The following is a 22,988-nucleotide window of genomic DNA, read 5'->3' on the forward strand; positions in this document are numbered from 1 at the left end:
TTGGAAGTTTTGTTTTGTTTTCTTTTTTTTATTTTGCAGCATTGTTATATGTTTTTTTAAAAAACTTTGTATACTATTCAGAGATGGGTAGCTATATAGATTTACCTAATTAATTAGTTATGAGATTTGGGACAAATCAAAAGATCTACCTGGTGTCCTGTTTGTGGAGTTACCATCTGGTTGATGCAATAGAACTGTGAGTTAGATGTAATTTTGATCTGATCTATTTTAGATCAGTTCCCTTAATTGTTATGATGAAGCACTTCCGTTCTGCCAATATACCTTCTCCCTAATCCTTCAAGCAACTTGAAGACAATAATATACGAACTTAAAGTCCTCACACTGCGGAAAGGAAAAAAGGAAAAACCATTGACCTACCACAGATCATGTAGCAACAAAATCCTGCACACCACACAAGAATGACAATTAATTTAAAATTAAAATTTAAAATTAAAATTAATGACAATTAATTAAAAAAAAAACCCTTAAGCAGACAACCTCTTTGAGTGGCTTTTCTGGCTATCCCAAACAAGTGGGAAGTTTACAGAATCTTGTCAATGTCAGGATTATAATTTCCCCTAGGTTATTATTTATTTATTCTTTAAATTTATTGTCTGCCCAATTCCAGCAGACTTTGTGCAGTGTATGAAACTAGAAAAAAAATAATTAAAAAAGCTAAAAACATTAAATCAGACAAATAGCCCAAACTAAAATATTAAGGATGAGGTGCAAAGTACACCAACATTCCCCTTCTTGGGCCTATGTAGTATTAGTACATAGACTCAGGCTCAACTGAGGCTCAACCAATCCAAGACCTAGTGGTTGTGGTTTCCGGCGTCCCGATATAGTCAGTTGGAGCCATCACTGACTATTGGGGGCAAGTCGTTGGCCCCCACGGAGAGAACTCGCAACTAGGGCGTCCTCCTGGATTCACAGCTGTCTTTAGAAGAGCATTTGACGGCCATGACCGGGAGGACTTTTCATCAGGTTCGCCTGATCCGCCAGTTGCGTCCCTTTCTAGATCAGGACTCCTTACGCACAGTCACTCATGCCCTCGTCACTTCCCGCCTGGACTACTCTAATGCTCTCTACATGGGGCTCCCCTTGAGGAGCATCCGGAGGCTCCAACTGCTGCAGAGTGCGGCCGCGCGGGTGGTTATGGGAGCGACGTGGCGTTCCCATGTAACACCTCTCCTGCACGAGCTGCACTGGCTCCTGATGGTCTTCCGGGTGTGCTTCAAGGTTTTGGTCACCACCTTTAGAGCACTCCATGGCTTAGGACCTGGTTATTTATGGGACCTCCTGCTGCCACCAATAGCCTCCCACCGGCCAGTACGCTCTCATAGAGAGGGGCTCCTCCGGGTGCCATCGGCCAAACAGTGTCAACTGGCAGCCCCTAGGGGAAGAGCCTTCTCTGTGGGAGCACCTGCTATCTGGAACGAGCTCCCCCCGGAGATACGGAGGATCCCGGATCTACGCACCTTTCGCCTTGCTCTCAAGACTTTCCTATTTCAATAGGCCCATCTGGCCTAACTTTTTCTTTTCCCTTTTTAATTCAAATGATGAACTTTAAATTTGTCTTAAAAACATTAGGGTTGTTTAAATTGTCACGGGCCAAATTATTTAATCAGATTTTATACTGTTTTTACATTTTGTAATTTATGTGTTTTATCTGGCTGTTCACCGCCCTGAGTCCTGCGGGAGTAGGGCAGTATATAAATCTAATAAAATAAATAAAATAAAATAAATAAAATAAATAGTATACACACAAGAGGAGAGTTCTGCCATCTCCTTGTACCTCCACATGCTATTACAACTACTGTACATTTCACCAAATATTTTTACTGTGCTTGAACCAGTTTCCTATTCATCTTCATTGTACTGTACCAATATCTCTTAGTATAAATGGGAAGTTGGCATAAAAAAATACAGTAGGCAAAGTGCAATGAAACATTCTATCTTGTCATCAGTCTTTTCTACTTACCTATTTCATTAAAATTTCATTTTTATGCCATTCTATTGACTTCTCTGTGATTTCATAGACTACTCCTGTACTCCACTGAACACAGGGCAAAAGGGTATCAAAAAAGTTTGAGCACATATATCTTTCAAGTAACAACCACATCTATCTTTCAAGTAGTTACCAAAAGGTGCTCTGAAGAAGAATCATTATGTAGATTAACATCTTCTCTATGCAATCATCTGGCTATTAAATTCAGCTTTGCAAAGGTGAAGGAAAGAGAGAAAGTGGGGAAAATATGATTTATCTGAAAGACTGTAAGCAGAACACGTCCCCACCTCTTTACTTCCTTTGTTCCAGTTTAATTCTATTTTTAAGAGAAATTATTAAAGCTAATTGCATTATTTAATCCCCATCACATGCAATTCTCCTGTGTTTCCCTAATCAGCGTAATCAAGCCAACCAAAACAGATAAAGGAAATCTTTTAGCAGGCCTTGATGAGATTTTATCATCAATCTCCATGTGTATTGCAAAGCCATGAGATACTAAGAAGAAACCAAAGTACCTTAGGAGAGAGAAGTCCTGATATGGCAGCCAGAGGCTAGTCAATCTGAGAATGTTTTTGCCCATTGTACTTCTTGAAAGATTCCAGGATGTGATCTTAAATAATAAGAAGGAGGAAAAATAAAATAGAGTAGAATAGAATAGAATAGAATAGAATAGAATAGAATAGAATAGAATAGAATAGAATAGAATAGAATAGAATAGAATTCTTTATCGGCCAAGTGTGATTGGACACACAAGGAATTTGTCTTGGTGCATACGCTCTCAGTGTACATAAAAGAAAAGATACATTCGTCAAGAATCATAAGATACAACACTTAATGATAGTCATAGGGTACAAATGCACAACAGCTCTCATGTTCAGGAAATTTCTCCTTTTGAGTTTGGATTTCCTTCTAAAAAACTTCCATCCATTAGTTCTTGTCCTACTTTGAGCCATTATGGAGAATAAACCCATATCCTCTTTACTATTGCAGCCCTTCCATGTATTGGAAAACTGTTATTATGTCTTTCCTTAACTTTCTCTTCTTTAATCTAAACATACTCCGTTCCTTTAACTCTTATACTAAAGTTGTGAGTATCGTGCTAATTTTTCTCTTTTCTGTTTATTTAGGCTCTCCAACACTAGTCCAGTCTATTAGATTTCTGCAAAGTTTTGATTTGAAGATCTGATTTGAAAGAAATTCAAGTGAATTTTTAAATTGAACTAACTTTCTGAATCAAATCAACAATTCAAATAAAATCATTTATCCCAACACCTCTGAATCACGTTGATGATTTGTAAGTTCATTTATGTTGCACAAGAACAGTTTATTCCAGTTTGATTAAAGTTTAGATCAGATTGAATCAACATGTTTCAGTGCTTCAAGTCAAAGCATTGGATCAAATTTTCTAGATCAATTCCAATCTTTGAATGGAAGCCAAGCGGCAATCTAGATCAGATCAATTATTCCAATTAGTTCAGAGCTGATTTGCCAGCATAATCTCTTCTCTAGATCAGAATTAATCCAGTTGTCAGAGGATAAATGTTTCCTTGGAAGGAGCCATCACAGCATGATCTATTTTTATAAACTGCAACTGTTAAAATACAAAAGGAGGAATCCTGTCACAGTGGTATGGTATCACCTTTGCATGTAGGCGATTTCAAGTTCAGTCCCTATGTAAGGCTAGGAAAATATCCAGTCTTGTCTCTGTAGGCCATACTAAACTTTCTACATTCCACTGAGAATTTTTTAAAAAATCCTCCAGGAGATTGCAAATAAAGGCTTAAAGACTTATATGACAAAGAAACAGGTTATTAATTTATAAATTGAAACATAAAAGTATTCTTTACATACCAAGCTCCAAAACAAGATTAATATTTGTTTACTGTGGAGGACAGTTGCTTTCCAAGAGCCAAAGGGAAGATGCTTTCCTGCATAATCTGTCCTGCCACAGAATTCAGCTTCTGTCCTCACACACTAAATATACATCAAGTTAGCAAAGGGTGTGAGAAGGGTTGCGGCTCCTGGTTTATGGATCTGTATGTCAAAAAGTCCCTGTTAAATCTTAATGGTAACAAATTTACTGATTGTAGTGAAATGATTTTTATATTTCATCCTTTGCATGAGTCATAGCAACATGTGATGTCTCAGAAAACAGCTGGGCTGTGCATTTAGTTAGTTATCCAAGAGCTGTAGCATCTCTTAAATGATAATTTTCCCAAACGCCATCACTCTGCTAAACAAATAATTCCCTCAACACTGTCAAACTATTTACTAAGTCTGCACTACTATTAATCTTCTTATCGTTCCCACCACCCATCTCCTTCCACTTATGACTGTATGACTGTAATTTTGTTGCTTGGATCCTTATGATTTATATTGATATCATCAATATAAATGATGATTCTTATGATTCTTGATGAACGTATCTTTTCTTTTATGTACACTGAGAGTGTATGCACCAAGACAAATTTCTTGTGTGTCCAATCACACTTGGTCAATAAAAAATTCTATTCTATTCTATTCTATTCTATTCTATTCTATTCTATTCTATTCTATTCTATTCTATTCTATTCTATTCTATTCATTTTTACTTTGCAATGTATTTTCCAGGCCATATTGAAGTCCAGCTTAAATAGAATAAAATTGAATTAATTATGAAAGGGAAAGCTCTGCAAAATCAATCTCAATCTCTCTCTCTCTTACTCTCTCTCTCACACACACACACATTTATTTCAGTCTTTTCCATTTCTCAGTACTTGTTTTTCCCTCCTGTTTCCCCTCTCTTTCCTTTCAGCTTTTTTCTCAGCAAGATGCACACATCAAGTACAGCCTATCTGCATGTGCACACAAGAATATTCACCAAACTCATAACCCAGGTTAGCTGCTGTCTTTGAATCATGTTTCTGCTTGGAGCAGATATGAACCTGCTTGCACGAACATGCCAGAGATATCCAGCACCGATGCCTGCCTTGTGGCTCTTATGCTTCAGAGTTCAGATAGCTAGGGATAAGATCAGCCATTTAAAATTCCCATAGTTCCTCTGTGCAATGTTGCTGCCGAGCATTGTGGGAAATTAAGCCGCCTGCTGTGAATTCCGAGAGCTGCAGTTTTTATTTCTGTCCGCTGCTTAAAGTTCATGCAGAGCCCAGGAGGCAACATTAGAGCCAAGGCTTCCATTGAGGGGTGGGGGGGTTGTCAAAAACAGCAAGATGATAGTTGAGAAGTCAAAGCCCCACTGCTTGATGAATGTGTGTGATGTTGATATGTATACAAAAGGGGTGGGATTTCTATTATGATGCCACAACTATCACCTTGTTTGAATTGATTTGCTCCAATTGGTTAAAGGCATTGTTGGAAACGTCAAGGTGTGTCTTTGACTGTCCCCAAGGCCATTGGGGACAGTGCCAAAGAGGTTGTAAAAAAAAAATGCTTTTAAAAGGCTCTGACGATCCCAGCTGAGTTGCCTGATCATCAGAGGCTTTTTTTTTCTTTTAAAAGCATTTTTTCTACAACTTCTTCGGCACTGTCCCCAATGGCCTTGGGGACAGTCAAAGACACACCTTGACGTTTCCAACAATATTTGTAAAAAAATATTCTTTTAAAAGCCTCTGACGAACAGGCAACTCAGCTGGGATCGTCAGAGGCTTTTAAAAGCATGATCCGCACAATCATCAGAGGCTTTTTTTTTTTACATTTAAAAGCATTTTTTCAGCCGAAGAGGTTGTAGAAAAAATGCTTTTAAAAGTAAAAAAAAAGCCTCTGATGATCGTGCAGCTCAGCTAGGCATGGGGGAGGGGGCAGGGATTTTTTCTACCGGTTTTCCAAACCACCCACTGCCATTGCTACCGGATCGGGCGATCTGGTCCAAACCGGGAGCATTTCACCCCTGATTCACACCTAAGAGCGTGGGATTCTTTATCACAAGGTGTAGTAATACAATTTTAAGCAAATTCATGGAGGGTTTTGGATGCAGCATGCCTCTGTTCCTGAGGAACATGAGTGGGATGCCACTGCTGTAGCCCTCAAGATCAGTTGCAACAGAAAACATCTGGTTAGCCATTGTGGGAAACATAAGGACAACAATATTCCTCTCCAAACATCTCAGTGAATATCACAATTTTTCATCAAGCACATTTCAACTCTTTATTGCAAGCTTTTTGTGGAAATTATCCCATCGTTTACCTATTTTCAGGCAGTTCTCAACTTACGACCACAAATGAGCTCAACATTTCTGTTAAGTGAGATATTTGTTAAGTCAGTTTTGCTCCGTTTTATAATCTTTCTTGTCACAGCTATTAAGTGAAATCACTGCAGTTGATAAGTTAGTAACACGGTTGTTAAGCGACTCTGGCTTCCCCATTGATTTTGCTTGTCAAAACGTTGCAACAGGTGATCACATGACCTCGTGATCAGCAACAATCATACCAGAGGTGAAATGTAAAATGTGTTACTACCGGTTCTGTGGGTGTGGCTTAGTGGGAGGGGGGTAATGTGAGTAGGTGGGCGTGGCCAACTTTTTTTAAAAAAACTTTTCAAAGCATGTTTTCTAATGCTTTGAAAAGCCTCTGGCGATCAGGCAACTCAGCTGGGATCGTCAGAGACTTTTCAAAGCATTTTTTTTACCACCTCTTCAGCCAAGAGGTTGCAGAAAAAAATGCTTTGAAAAGCCTCTGAGGATCCTAGCTGAGCCGCGTGATCACCAGAACTTCGTCGGAAGAGGTTATAGAAAAAATGCTTTTAAAAGTTAAAAAAAACCTCTGATGATCGTGCGACTCAGCTGAGCATGGTGGGGGGGCACAGGGATTTTTGCTGCCAGTTCTCCGAACCACCCGCCACCATCGCTACCAGACCGGGCAATCTGGTCTAAACTGGGAGCATTTCACCCCTGAATCATACATATGAACCAGTTTCCAAGCATCTGAATTTTAATCACACGAGCCTGGGGATGCTACAAAGGTTGTAAGTGAGAGAAATGGTCGTAAGTCACTTTTTTCAGTGCCATTGTAACTTTAAACAGTCACTAAATGAACTATTGTAAGTCGGGTACTACCTGTATAAGCAATTGAATCTGTTCCAGTGGTGGGTTTCAATTTAGTTTGCTACTGGTTCGGTCGTACGCACGACACTTCTGTGCATGCGCAGAGGCATCTGGACGGGGGGGCGGAGCCTCCCGTCGCCGCCGCTACCAGTTTGCCTGATCCGGGGCGAACTGGTAGCAACCCACCACTGATCTGTTCCATCATTTTCCCAGATATACCCAAGATATTCATCAACATAATTTACTCAAAAAAGTTTTTTTTTTTAATTCTAAAAGTAGTTAATGCAATGTAACAGCCTAGGCAATTTAATCATTCTTTTTATAGTTACAGTAGCCTTCTTTCGCATATACAGGACATGAAATAATGAGGGGGGCGGGAATCTGTTATATCCTAACTTGTGTTTTAAAAACTATTTTTTGCATGAAAATGAACAAGATTTCAGGAGATCCTTTTCCAGTCTCAACTCTTAACAGGACGGGGGGGGGGGATACTTGCAGTGGGCTGTTGGCATTCCCTTCATCTCAGCATGCCACACTGCTGCTTTTTGGATGGAGCTCACAGGGCCTGGAGATCAAGCTGTGGAGGAGTCTTCCCAAGCAACTGGCAGCATCTGGCCCATTGGCAAACCGAATGAGCGGTTGAGCTGGTGACAGTGGCAGCAGCTTTTGAGTAGCTTCTGGGTCTGTCATGCAATTTGGCTCTCTGAACTGTGTTGGCTGTTTTTACAGATTTTTTCAAAAATGCCTTTTCTTTTTAGACAGTCTTCATGGTGCAAAATCCTTCTGCTCTAGGGAAGCATCAGCACCAAAATGTTCTTGTCTAGCCCACATTCAATTGAGAAGTTACTTTTCTGTGTTCTGCTTTGGTTTGTCAGTTGGTTTTAGAAGGGCTGCCTTAGAACTTTAAGAACAGATACTTGTCCAGCAAAGCATCACTGAAGGACAATTTCAGGTGCTATCTTGTGTGTGGTGTGTGTGTGTGTGTGTGTGTGTGTGTGTGTGTGTGTGAGAGAGAGAGAGAGAGAGAGAGAGAGAGAGAGAGAGAGAGATTCTTCTGTTCCCACAATAGCAAACCTTAGCACAATCCAACCCTTGTTATGGTAACAGAAAATGCTATTGGTCTAATATAGAGGTGTCAAACTCAAGGCCTGTAGGCTGGATCTGGCCCATGGGGTGCTTAGATCTGGCCCATGGGGCCACCCTGGAAATAGCGAAGAACCGGCCCACGGTGTCTCTGCCAGAGAAAATGGGTGGCCCTCCTAAGCTCCGTTTTCAGCTGCAACAGCCTCCTGCACCCTCTGCCAGAGAGGGCTGCAGGAGGTCGAGCTGGCTACACTCACCCCAGACACGCCCACTTAGCCCCAAGGTCAAACACAACCCTGATGCGGCCCTCAATGAAATTGAGTTTGCCACCTCCGGTCTAATAGTACTTAAATTGTCCTGATCATCTTTATAATAATTATGGTCTGCACTGCCAGGTGTTTTGTGGTATGGAAAACAACAGGATGAACAACAGGATAAATCATAGCTCAGGAATGAAACAAGGCCAATATCACAAGAAGATAAAATCATCTTTGATTTTAGGCCAAGGGGATATATGAGTATGCCCAACCTGCTGAGAAGACCAGAATATTATTTGTATTCCAAAACATAATATTTTTAATTTAACCTGTATATAGAGATGTATCTTTGAAGGTGACAAGTTTTCAATGTCTGAGTTCAGTCTTCAGAATTTGGGTGTTTTGATCTTTTTAGCATTAGAGTTGAAATGGAAATAGAATAGCAATAGCAATGGCACTTAGACTTATATACCACTTCACAGTGCTTTTACAGCCCTCTCTAAGCGGTTTACAAAGTCAGCATATTGCCCCCCAACAATCTGGGTCCTCATTTTACCCACCTCGGAAGGATGGAAGGCTGAGTCAACCTTGAGCCTGGTGAGATTCAAACTTCCAAATTGCAGTCAGCCGGCAGTCAGCAGAAGTAGCCTGCAGTACTGCACTCTAATCACTGTGCCACTGCAGCTCTTAGAAATAGAAAGTTAGAAGAGAAATAAAATTAAAATGATGATAAAATGGTAGAAATGTATTTATTTATTAGCATAATGCTTGCTGCATTCAAGGAGATTCTCTGCCATGTGTAATACAAGTCTATATAAGCTTTATGATGCAAGTGGGAAAATAGCTTCCATACTTGCAAAAATTACTCTGTGAAAAGTCTATTTCAAAAGGGGATAAGAGGTTTTTGCCTTCTATGTCAACTTCCTTGTTTTAAATCATCATCATTATCCCCCTCTCCCCTTGTAGCTCAATGCAGCATAGATACCATTTATGCTTCCATTTTTTTCTTCACAATAATAATGTTATAAGGTATACTTCAGTTGACAACAACTAACCCAAAATCACATAGTAAACTTTTGTGAATTGGGACTCCTAACCTTAGTCCAACAACTAAGATCACTGCACTGAAGAACATGAAAACTGTTCTTCCAACCAACATAAATATTCTGTCATCTCAATCTTCATTGCTCCTCGCTGGCAGTTTGTAGCCTTGCTGCCTGAACCTCAGACTTTGCATAGATATCAGACATAACAAGCCACAACTGAAGTATAATAAAAAAATCAGTTTAGGACAGGGGTCCTCAAACTACAACCCGCAGGCTGGATATGGCCCACTGAAGCCATGAATCCAGCCCATATGGGACCACAAGACTGCCCTGCCCACATCACCCCACCTACCCACCGCTCCCACCACCACCTTCTGGAGGCCGAGGAGGCCAAAAACAGGATGTGTGAAGGCCCCAGGAGGCCAAAAACATCCTCATTTTTGGGCAGCAGAGTGGTTATGAAGGCCAAGGAGGCCAATAACAGGCCTGGTTTTGGCCTCCCCAGCCAAGAGAGAGAGAGGGAGGGAGAGAGGAAGACACACACACAAACAGAAGTCCCTCACCCCTCCCCAAAGGCAGCCATATCTCTGTTTTCCACCCCCATAAGAAATAAAAGTTTAATTTGTGTGTATTGTTTAATGGACTGCTAAATTGGCCATGCCCCCCAGTCACATGACCACCTAGCCATGCCCACCCAGTCACATGACCTCCTAGCCATGCCCACCCAGCCGGTCCAGCCCCCTAACAATCTGAGGGACCGTGAATTGGCCCCCTGTTTAAAAAGTTTAAGGATCTCTGGTTTAGGGTCTCCAATATGCCATTTGACTACTTGCGAAAAGATAATTTGTTGCTCTTTTCTTTTAGGGAGAGCAAGATCTCTTGACCTCTTATGTCCACACAAGATGACCTTTGATTATCACCTTCCATCTCCAGGACTCTTCTGGCCCCACAACTTGAAAAAAAAAACTTCCTCCAACATGGATACTTGAAGGAGAGTCAGAAAGAGTTAACATCTGTATTTTGTATGAATTTAAGGTAATTTAAGATAACTATAAGTAAGTTCATTGTGTGTAAAGATACCGTAGTTCTATTATTCCTAGGATTTTAAAACTAAAAAAGTTTTCCAAGGTCAACTAGCTCAATCCTTTGTTTGATGCAATCAATCCATTACTAGGACGTCTCTAATAAGTAGGTTGAGATTTAATCAACTTCTGAGGCAGTACATTTCTTTATCCAGCATCTCATACCACCAGGAAGTTTTGTCTAATATTTAATCTCAATGTAATTTATGTCTTTTGGTTCAAATGTGTCTATCCCCTGAAGCAGGAGACTGCAATTGAAGCTCCTATTCAGTGTTCAGCCTAATTTTAAAGCTCTTTTCAAGATATCAGTTCAGACTACTGGTTAAGAACCAGGGGTGAAATGCTACCGGTTTGCACCGGTTCAGGCGAACCGGTAGTTAAAAAATGCTACCAGTTTGTCTGAACCGGTATTTCTGACGATCAGCTGTGCCACAAAATTTATATTTGCTAGAAAGCAATCTAAATCTAAATCTAAATCGAATCTAAATCGTGTGGCACAGCTGTTCTCTCCCCTCACTGTTCTACTTACCTTCATAAACCTCCTTTTTCTGTGCTGCATGGTAGCACCTGAGTGCAAAGCGCGCATTTGGCACATATTGTGTATGCATGTGCATGCAATGTGTGTTTCGTGCACACTACACATGTGCACACAGCAAACTGGTGGCAAACCTCTGAGGATTTCACCACTGTTAAGAACTATCTGTCTATTCCCACAACTTGCTGCTTAGAAGATAGAGAAGAGAAGAAAGGACTGGGTGTGTAAAGAAGGAAAAGAAAATATCAGAAGCAAAAAATGTCAACTTTCTGCTCCTGCATTTTGTTTTCATTGAATCCAGCTGCCACATAGCCTTCAATAGAGTTTGACTATTAGTAGCAAAAGGTTGCCCAGTCAGGTGACATATTGTGGGAGAGGAAAGATCAAGGGCCATATTATTGTGGTGTTGACAAAATAGGTGTCGTTAAGATTTTCAGAGGAATCTTTGAGAGGGCTTGAGGTTTGTTTTCTTTTTCTCTTGGTTGCTTTTCTGCTTGCAATATTAAGCCTAAAAAATAAAGGCTTACAGAGCTTGTGAGTGCTTTGCATTTGTGTATACGTGCGTATAATGACTCTGGCCATTTCTTAATTATTTGCCATTGAAATTTAATGGTATGATTTCTGGGGACTTGGAAAATAAAACAGGAGGAAAAAAGAATTGGCTTTTAGTGGTCATTTATGGCTACCTCTAGCTCAGAAGAACATACTAAATTTCATGTTGTCCCCTGTGTCATTTACTGTAATAGCAACTGCTAAAGGAGGATCTCCCCACATTTGAAGTTCATAGGAGTTTAGAACAAGCCACAGTGATATAATGATTGTCCTCTTGCCCTCTCCATGGACATCCATGTGGTGCCCTGTCATTAACAATATTCGGCTTCATTTCCCCATTCCGTTAGATTCCAGGAAGAACACACAGTACCTGAACTGTTGTCTAAGGACACTAATGGACTAAATGTGGATTTCACAAGTGAAATTCATTCCAGACGCAGTGCTTTGGGGATTTTTTCCCAGGGCTGCTTCTGAGCTGAAGGTGATGCTGTTCCCTTTGAAATGAAAGCTTGTTGATGCTTCTGTCTCTGTGTTTCTCCCTGCCCCGGGAAGAGTTTACTTTCTGAAATCTTGTGTAACTGTCTTATAGGCAGGGGTGTTCCAAGATAGTTTCAAGATAGTGTCTGCAATGGTGTAACTAAAGCTTTGCCTGTTTTTCACATGCAGTTTTGGGATTTTTTTTAAAAAAAACATACCCTGCAAACACCATTGGCAGTGGGCCTTGTCCATATTTAGCTGTCCCATTAATGTATTTGCTAAGAACAAAACAGGTTAACTGTACTGTTACATTTTTATGAGGTTGTTTTAATGCTTGTTATTGTTCTTTTAAAATAAGTCTCTTCTCTCTTTTTTTAGCATGTAGTATTTTGAGAGATCTATAGTGTTCTGCCCCTCACTGAACATTTTGGGAGGAAATCAACTCATGCATTTTAATATAAAAACTTCAAGAGAGAAGGTTCATCAAAGGAAAATAAGGCCGGAAATTCAGGAAGTTCAGAAACTTGCCCTTTCTAAACTGTACCACTGAAATACATGAGAATTCCTCTGAAACATAAGCAGGGTTTTCTGGAGGGATGTGATGTACTGTTTGTCTGGCATACATTCACACAATCATCCCCTTCCCTGATCAAAATATTCATTCCTGGTTTTGTTGCTTCATTTGTTTGACCAATCCATCGCCCATTTAGTTGTAAAGGTGTTTGACTCTTGGTCCATTTCTGGGCAGGAAAGAAAAATCTCTGCCTAAAATCACTCTGCCTTCAAATATCTCTGCAAAGATAAAGAAAGTCTGACACCAGGACAGTTGTCAGTCTGCCTGTCTGCACAGGAGAGAGGAATCGGCATAGCCCTCTGCGCCTCTGAGGAGCAGATGGTTTACAGCTGGTCCTCCTGACACACACACAAAAAAAAGATCTTAATTGGGGCACTACATCTGCCTGTTTGCCTGTTCATTTCTGCTGGTGGCCTGGCTTCAGGATTGCCACCAGCCCACTTGGCTAAGCCCTCCTCTGGTCATCTGAAAGGGAGTTTGCAAACTCGGTCCCCGGATATAACTGATTTCCAGAGCGGAGCTGGGCAAGGCCTGCTCAGCTGTCAGCAAGAGGTCCCTGTTTTGGAAGAGGCAGAAGCAATGGCTGGGGTCTGGCAGCCAAATCTGCCAGGAAGGAGTTCAGCTTCCTTGACGGATGGTTGCCCAGGTTGTTTGGGCATCAACTCCAAGCAGGAATGAAGGAACGGAGGAGGCAGGGAGGGAGGGAGGGACAGAGGTCTCTCTGCTCCTGCCTCCCCCCTTGGAGATTAGCCTGGCTGGAATCTGGCTTGGCAAAGGCTGGGAGGAGATACGTCACTGCCTTTGTGTTGCAAACGGCAGGGAGAAAAGCTCAGGAGCCGGCATTGTCAGCTCCAAATCTGCCACATGGTCTTCTCTTTTTCAGTGTCAACAAATTGACAAGGAACCCCAGTGGCGGCCTAGGCCTTGAGGCCTGGGCACCTGGCCAGATGGGTCCCAAAGCCAGCAAGGGGGATGGAGATGAAAGCCCCAGAGATCAGAGACCCCAGATGTGGACCACCTCTACTCTCCCAGTCCAGATACTTTGGCTGCAAACACACAAAACCTTTCTTCATGTAGCAGGCTAGGTCCTTTCCATGTTTAGCTATCCTTCCGAGCAGCTGTGTCCCTGCAATAATATTCTTGAAATTCACTTGCATGAAAAATTGCTCCTACCAAGAGTTTCCTTGCCTAAGTAGCAGAATGTGGGTCTTCTGATTATGACTTTCCTTCCGTGAACTGGAAAATCACTGTGCTTCTGTCCAGGAGGGAAGGCAGAGATGGCTGCTGTTGTGAAAAAATATAAGTAAACACTTGCACGCATACACAAAAATGCAGATTAGGATCCGATTGCAAGTCACGTCCCAGAGTTTAGATATAACTTGCAAAAAAGCAGGACTAGGAGGAAATCAGTTGAGTGAGCCATCCAAGCCATGTACACTAATGGGTTAATACTACGAATGGATTAATAGCATTAATAACACTAACTCAGAGGCCTTTTCTGGCCATTCAGAAATGTTGACCCTTCCCCCAGGCCCCACCCTCATTTTTCTTTACCTCCAAAAAAAATACCAGCCATGCATTTTGCTACTAAAATTCAGTAGCAAGATTCTATGCCTCTAAATGTCGGAGTTAATCCATTTGAAAATACTTTCTGGGTGAGTTTTCATTATTGTCTGAACCAGAAGCTGTTGGATTTCATTTTAGCTTAGCCTAGTGTGTTGTGTGAACTCAAACTCTTAAGTATCTGTTCAGTTAGGAAGAAATATATTTATTTATTTTTAAATCACAATTATTTGTATTTAGGAGATAATGATGAGCTAAAATGAGCATTAGCAATCAGCATTCTAAGCATTGAAGATTATTATGTTGCTGGTACATTTCCACACTGCAACATGCAACACTGCATCATGTGATATGATATTGTCATATCACAATATAATGCTCTTCAGATTGCAAGCTTTTGTGTGGTGTTTTGGGTGAAGTCTTACAACTGTCACATACATGCTTCCAAAGAATATCTCGATTATTTTATTCCAGTTGAACAGATGCACTGCACAGTGCCGTGTGATGGCTAAACAGCTAAACACAACTCCATGTAAAGTCAACAGAAATAAATATCAGGATCATAAGAAATAACAGTGCCACATTTTTCTCCCTTAGTCAGACCTCCTTAGGACAATATCCCAGTTCTGGGCATGAATCTAAGAAAAATATCAACAAGCTAGAATGTATCTAGAAACATCACAAAGATGTGAAGGACCTGAACATTAAGGCTCATGAAACAAGATGAGGATTCTGGAGAATTTATGATCAAGAAATGTCATAGTTACCTTCAGATATCTGAAAAATTACCCCATAGATTGGAGAACCTGTTCTCCTCCAGATATTTTTGACCTCAATTCCCAGCATCCTGGATCTGCTGGAAGTTGTTTTTCAGCAAGCTCTGAAGAGCCACAGGATCCCAAACTTCGTTATGCTTCTTGGATGAGAAGCAAAACATTTTCAAAGAAAAAAAACTCCCAAAATCCCAGTTGCCTTTTGGAAAAGAACCTTTAGAACTAACCCAATGCATTCAAATTACAAAAGTATAGACATTCACTTAAATATCAGAGAACCTGTCTGGAAACTCACTTAGAAGAGTCTTCCTCCCAGTCTGGGACCTCCATTCCACAACTCTCATCATGCAAACTCTGTGGATGGGATGATAAGGGGAAACATGCAACAATTTTCCTTGTGCCTGCAAAAGGTTCCAGGCAGAAAACCTTGATATCTTCCATTCAAAGACTTTCTCCTGTTGCTAAACTTTTCCTACAACATTATCAAAATGGAGGGCAGCAGCTCTTTGGCTTGGCCAATGGCATAAGGCCACTTTCTCTTGATTTCCTCTTTGGGTTGGGCTGCCTCTCTTCCCCTCCTACATTTTATTCTTCTTCCCCCTTCCTCCCATACCCCCATGGCATTAGCTCCCAAATTAGGGCAGTTTGTTGCTCTTCAAATAATTTGCTTCTCAAAGAGGGTGCCTCTTAAGAAGACAATTTGGAATGGTCCTTTCTTTGCTTTCAAGATGGGAGGGAGTGCCAAAGGCAAAGTAGCCGACCTCTTGGAAGAGGGTTATCTGTTGGGAAGGGGAAATACCTGCCTTTTTAAAGCCCAGAGGGCTCTAAACTCTCAGGTTATCCTCAACCCATTAAAATACCTGCCAAAGTTGGAATATTATTGAGGGAAGAAGTACTTTTGCGGGTGGAGGAATAAGAGAGATGAGGAAAGAAAATCAGTCCAGAGCTCAGGGGTTATCTAGATTTCTATATATAAATAATAATTTAAATTTTTAAATTAATGAAAATATTTATTAATTTGTCCATTCACTGTGGAGGCCACCCAGCTCATCTCTCTATGCTGGATCTGGATTACATGTACAGTTTATAATGCTTTACTGCAACATTTTATGGAAATACTCTTTAAAATATTTTAAAATAATATAATAATAAATAATATATTTTATTAGATATATTAGATATAATATATCTATGCAAAATGAAGCATTTCATAGTATTCTTGATATCAAGGGACTTACACATCTTTTGGTGTGGCTGGATGATAAATCCAAGTTTGGGGTATTTTTTGCTTGGTATTATTATATTTTTAAGCTTGCCACTACTTCTTCCAGGCTGTTTTTTGGTTTTGGTTTTTTTTAACCAAATCTCTTACTTTAGCATAGGATCCCTTGATGATCTCCCACCCACTTTCTAACCAGACCTGACTGTCTTGACATTTTGAGATTAGACAAAATCATTTAGGGACAGCCACTGGCAAGGAAATGTACTTATATTCAACACTGCTCTGGGTCTCTCTTAGATTTTATGTTTGCTCCACCTGGGGAGACCCATGTGTCTATTCTGTTCAGTGCTTTCAACAGTTGTGGCATCATAGAGATAGATCTTCCTTATTGAGAGCTATTACATTGACTTTAAAACCAGCACCCCAACCAATTCCAGTTTATCTGTGTTAGAAATGTGGGACCAAAGCAACCTGATTTTGCTTTATCTGATTTCTCTCACTGGCTTTTCCCAGCTCTCTATGCAGTTACTCACTTGCACTCACTGAGAATTCATCCAGGTGGCCCAGTTAAAGTTTAAGTCTGGTCTTTGAGTGGGCCAAAAAAAAGGGTACCCCATATCAAGGTCCTATAGTACCTCCATAATGACGTTAATAAGTGGCACTGCCTCTATAGTTGTAACATCAGATGAGTTAAGGAAAGTGGTCGGTAAATACTCCTGTCTTTGTTTCCTCTCTCAATGAGCAATCAGCAATTAATCTACAACAAGGAGGAGGGTTAGAATAGTGTAGGTGGGTGCTTGCAATTTCCCTCCTCTTTCATTCCACACTTCTCCTTCTTCCATGTTCAGGAAAAACTCAAGTGGAAGATCAATATTATGGAGGAAAATTTCAGGTACTATTGGGTGAACTTCCTCCTACTTCACCTCTGTCTCTCTTCCAAGCTTGTAATCTGTCACTTCCATCCTCATCTTACATTGTAAGAGAACACTGGTCGTGGTCAGCAGTACCCAGAAGTAGCTGATGGGGTGGACACAATGATATAAGCGTAGAAAACATGGCATTCCCTCCCAAAGTAAGAAAACGTATGGCCACACAAAATCTATTGTAGGAAAAATAGTGGAAAACCAATGATGTGTTTTTGGTGGCACAGAGCCAACAAGATAGGTTTAATAGACCTGACTCTCTCTGCTGGTTTCAACTCATCTCCTATGTAGCACAAGACTAGTGCTGTTTTACAGTAGCATTAAACTCATATAAATGCTGGGCAGACCCAACTAGAGCTTCAGAAAGTTCTGGTCAGACATTATGTGGGCACATGATGTAGAGTCCAGTCTCTCCTGAAATCCAAACCAAAATGTCATGGGGAGGAGGAGGGGGCAATGGTCAGAGGGGAGAGGTCATGCCTGCAGCACCCTAAAGTGTCTTGCAGCAGCTGGACAGCCTCTCATCACATCACCAACTGCATGAAGCATGCTAGCTAATCCCAAATATGTTTTTCAAGAGGCAACTGGACTTCCTGGGTTTTCTTTGAAGACATTTTGCTTCTCATCCAAGAAGCTTCTTCAGCTTCTTCTTTGATGAGAAGCGAAACCTCTTCAAAGAAAAACCAGAAAATCCAGTTGCCTCTTGAAAAAGCACCTTTGGGACAACCATGACCTGGATGACTGGGAATCTCAGTCATCAGAGATGCTTGCTAATGTCCCTGGCAGAAACTATTTTGGGAGAAGAGAGGAAAGATTAAATGAACATCTTTAAACCATCTCAGCTTGGGCTGGGAATGGGACAATAGAATATAATAGGATAGGATAGGATAGGATAGGATAGGATAGGATAGGATAGGATAGGATAGGATAGGATAGGATAGGATAGGATAGGATAGGATAGGATTCTTTATTGGCCAAGTGTGATTGGACACACAAGGAATCTGTCTTGGTGCATACGCTCTTGGTGTACACAAAAGAAAGGATACATTCATCAAGAATCATAAGGTACAATACTTAATGACAAGACAATGCAATGAGGATTTGCCTTATATAAGAATCTTACTGGGGCATACTTGCCACATGGGTTAAGGGAAAAGAGGATGAGCATCCTAAAGCCATAATGCTGTGCTGCACAGATGTGATTCCTTAAAGAGCACTACTCGGGTTTGTTAGAAAGAGATGGAGGGTTGAGATCAACAGACTCCTGGCTTGTTCTTGGAAAGCGTAATCCAAACATGGTGGAAAAGAAGTCCACTCACAGAGAGGAGAAAAAAATTGCTTCAGCCAAGTTGTCGGGGCTGAAGCCAAAAAGAGTAGAATTTTTTTTTCATTATGAGCTACAATATCTTTTATAACATCACCCAATTATGATGTGCTAATATTGCAATAATGAAGGCAGGCCATTTCCACACTAATGATTTATATGTCATGCAATTCTTATTGGTCTTTCTAGCTTATGCTATCTCCACACAGCCATGGTAGGATGAGGAGAGAAGCTCTGAATCTCTCACTAGGAAGGCCAATAGACCCCCATATACAGGTAGTCCTCAATTTACAACAGTTTGTTTAATCAAAATTACAAGGGCATTGAAAAAAGTGACTTAGGACTGTTTTTCCCACTTTATGACCATTGCAGCATCTCATGGTCAGGTGTTCAAAATTCAGATGTTTGGCAACTGACTCATATTTATGACAGTTGCAGTGTCCCAGGGTCATGTGATCGCCTTTTGGGATCTCTGGCAAGCAAAGTCAATGGGGAAGCCAGATTCCCTTAACAATCATGTTTACTAACTTAACAACAGCTGTCTTGCTTAGCTGCAGAAATGTTGGGCACAATTGTGGTCGAAGTCCAGGACCAACTGTATGCACGCACACACACACATACTTAATAGGAAGCAAAATCGGGATATTCCACAACATGCAGGTGGATCCAATAGAGCAGGGGTCCCCAAACTTGGCAGCTTTAAGACTTGTGGACTTCAACTCCCAGAATTCTGTAACTGCATAGAGAGCTGGGAAAAGCCAGTGAGAAAAATCAGATAAAGCAAAATCAGGTTGCTTTGGTTCCACATTTCTAACACAGATAAACTGGAATTGGTTGGGGTGCTGGTTTTAAAGTCAACCCCACTCAACGTAATAGCTCTCAATAAGAAAGATCTATCTCTATGGTGCCACAACTGTTGAAAGCACTAAACAGAATAGACACACGGGTCTCCCCAGGTTGGTGGGGCAAACGTGAAATCTAAGAGAGATCCAGAGCAGTGTGGAATATAAGTACATTTCCTTGCCAGTGGCTGTCCCTAAAGTCTTAAAGCTGCCAAGTTTGAAGACCTCTGCAATAGAGTGTTGCCCCCTGGATTTAAAGCAACAGGGCAGCAAAACAGCTTGGGGGGGGCAAGTTCTCCTTTTGCATAAATTGTTCTCCTCGGACCGCCGATGTTTCGCGGGATGCTTCTAATGAGGGGCTCTTCAGCCATCCATTTTCAGGGCCGTCCATCTATCTGACCGATCCCCAGCCCAGATCCCAGGATTTGAAGCGGGCTTCTTCTCAGCCTACTATTTGACGCCTCCGTTGCTGTCCAAGGGCTGAAGCGGCAATCGCTAATCCCCCACCTGACGCCCCCGAGCCCTTCTTTGGATCACCGGCCGGTACCGCGCAGCCAGAGGTGGTGGATTCGAGAGACATTCGCGGGCTGAGGAAATGTCAGTCGATTCAAGGAGATTCAGCGGAGGAGCCGCACGACGTAAGATCGCTTCCCTTGACTGCCAATAACGCCTTTTGCCCACCCGGGTCAATGGATTTTTTTCAGCCACTGCTCAGGATCGCACACTAAGGATGTTTCGGATCGGGATCCAAGTGCGATCTCCGAGGTCGACTGGGACAGAAAGCTCCGTTTTTAGAAGAACAAGGTTGATAGGCGCCGACCTTTTCTCAACGTTTTGGGGAGATCTCTTGTCGATCTGGAGAAAACAGTGAAAAAACCCCGAAGGCAAAATAGCCAGCTGGTTTTGCAAAGTAGAGCGATCTAAGACTGGAGCTTTTGGGGAGAAGATGGCTATTTATCAGGTGTGGGACTGAAAAATCCTGCCTACTTCTACTGGAAGCGAGAGCCTGAGATCCCCCTTCCCTTCCCTTCCCTTCCCTTCCCTTCCCTTCCCTTCCCTTCCCAACTCGCTTCCCCAGTCTGGTCTTCCGGACTTTCCTAGAAAAAGAGGCGTAGGGCTGCGCTGGACCAATTCACTCCTGGCCCGCCTTGGGTCTAGGGCTGCCTGGAAGGCAATTCATTGGAAAAGAGCAGGACTGGGGTCGGAGGGAGGGTTCGATTCTGCAAAACTGCGACCCACAGGCAACGGAGGGACAACAAAGACTGAACTCCTCTGTAACTGTCTGGTTTGGTTCTGCAACCCAACAAGTCAGACACGGACTTCAGAGGATAATTAGAACTGCAGAAAAAACCATTGCTACCAACCTGCCTTCCATTGAGGATCTGTATACTGCACGAGTCAAAAAGAGGGCTGTGAAAATATTTACAGACCCCTCACATCCTGGACATAAACTGATTCAACTCCTACCCTCAAAACGACGCTATAGAGCACTGCACACCAGAACACAATAGACACAAGAAGTTTTTCCCCAAACGCCATCACTCTGCTAAACAAATAATTCCCTCAACACTGTCAAACTATTTACTAAGTCTGCACTACTATTAATTTTCTCATCGTTCCCATCACCCATTTCCTCCCACTTATGACTGTATGACTGTAATTTTGTTGCTTGTATCCTTACGATTTATATTGATATGGATTGTTTCCTGATTTGTACTCTATGACTATCATTAAGTGTTGCACCTAATAATCTTGACGAAGGTATCTTTTCTTTTTATGTACACTGAGAGCCTATGCACCAAGGACAAATTCCTTGTGTGTCCAATCACACTTGGCCAATAAAAAGTTCTGTTCTGTTCTGTTCTGTCCTGTCCTGTTCTATTCTATTCTATTCTATTCTATTCTATTCTATTCTACTCTACTCTATTCTACTCTACTCTACTCTACTCTACTCTACTCTACTCTACTCCTATTCTATTCTATTCTATTCTATTCTATTCTATTCTATTCTATTCTATTCTATTCTATCTCCTCTTCCACGGGTCCTGATCTGGAGAGTGAAGTCGACCAGATGGTAAAAGATGGATGCGAGGAGTCCTTGGTGCTCCTTGGCTGTGGTTTGTTTTCTTGCAAACGTTTCATTGCTAGAGAACATCCTCGGTGCCTAGCACTAGCACCGAACGATAGTACCTAGTTTGGGTAACGAAACGTCTGCAAGAAAGCAACCAAACTCAGAGAGCACCAAGGACCCCTCATTTCAACCCTGAGCTACAAGTATTTTCCTTTAAAGATGGGTGCCTGAGGGTCATTGCTGCCCCCAGGCCCAGGTAGAAGCTGCCCCCCATCCCGTGTTCAATCCCAACAGTGAGGCGTCTCCATTGGGATTAATGGCCACGTTCTGGCCCACCCTTATTAATTGACTCCTTGTTTGGATAAAGTCCCTAATCTTCTCCTCGACCGCACCATTAAAACCAGGTTGCCTTTTTCAATTAAGAGCTGCTTTGCCACCCCCACCCCCACCCCCACCGACCGTCCATTGTCCTAAGGATAATACATGATATTTCCACTGTTCTTTCTCTGCCTCCTTCCCCTGCCCCACCCCCACCCCTCCTCCCCCAGGCCAAAATAATGGGCAATCCTACGTTTTCATTAGACCTGATTAGGGGGGAAAGTCCAAGAGGGGAGGGAGGGAGGGAGGGAGGGATGAACTAAATGCCCAGGCCTTGTTGGGTATTATTAAAGCAGGACGCTTTTAAATAAATTGGAATTTCATACAATAAGCCGGGGGAGTAGTCCATGTGTCCACAACCGCTTCTTTCAGATTAAAGCGGAACATTATATATCACAGAACGTGGTGTGTGTGTGTGTGTGTTGTTGTTGTTGTTGTTGTTTTGTTTTGTGGTTTTTTTTTTTTTAGTCCCTTGATTGGAACCGAGGCGGGCTGGGGCGGGAGTGGGAAAAGGGCGGATGATTATTTTGTTCATTTGTTTATTCGATTTACACCCCGCCTTCTCTGCGCTCCAACTTCCCTCCACACTGAGCTGCCAGTCTCCAATAAACTTCTGCTACTGCCGTCGCGGTGGCGATGGTGGTGGCTGTTTTCTTTCCGGTTTTTTTTTCCTCCCTCCCTCCCTCCCTTCCAGCTCTCGGTTTAGTCTGCATACATTAAATGCCAGGGAGATGAAGCTCTTGAAATGGCCTCTCTCTCTCTCTCTCTCTCTCTCTCTCTCTCTCTCTCTCTCTCTCTCTCTCTCTCTCTCTCTCTCCCTCCCTCCCTCCCTCCCTCCCTCCCTCCCTCCCTCCCTCCCTCCCTCTCTCTCTCTTGGGTTAACGCTTCGCTTTTGGAGAACAAGCCGGCCGCTTTGGTCAGGATAAATTCGAAAGATGGAGCCGCGCTCCGAGTTTGTGATTGTGATCGCTTTTGTGGTGTGGTTTTGGACGAGGGCGTTTCGATTTCGATTTTTTTTGGGGGGGGGGGTCCAGCCAAACCAGGTTGTCAAATTCGAAAAAGTTTTTCCCCCCCTTTATAGAACCATTAAGGAGGCCTGTCTTTCCATGATTTTGTAACATTCAACCCTCTGTTCTGTTAGGGAAGGTAAGACCGAATCCCGACCCCACGATCAATTCAAGATATATATATATTTTCTGGTGTAAAAATGTAAAGAGCTATATTAAAAGCGCATACA

General features: G+C 42.0%; 2 long non-coding RNA genes across 2 annotated transcripts in view; one reads left to right on the top strand and one right to left on the bottom strand.

Annotated features, from left to right (window-relative positions):
• LOC117675115 (uncharacterized) overlaps positions 1 to 22,988 on the bottom strand; it is a 150,592-nt gene that overhangs the window by 124,135 nt on the left and 3,469 nt on the right. The gene's annotated exons all lie outside the window — the stretch shown is intronic.
• LOC117675114 (uncharacterized) lies at positions 7,949 to 12,665 on the top strand. The gene is made up of 3 exons (XR_004594123.2): positions 7,949 to 8,001; positions 10,300 to 10,470; positions 12,460 to 12,665. It is a non-coding gene; the product is annotated as an uncharacterized LOC117675114 (long non-coding RNA).

The sequence above is a fragment of the Pantherophis guttatus genome, chromosome 1 (assembly GCF_059756535.1).
Source record: "Pantherophis guttatus breed Tessera chromosome 1, ASM5975653v1, whole genome shotgun sequence".
NCBI classification, from domain to species: Eukaryota; Metazoa; Chordata; class Lepidosauria; order Squamata; family Colubridae; genus Pantherophis; species Pantherophis guttatus.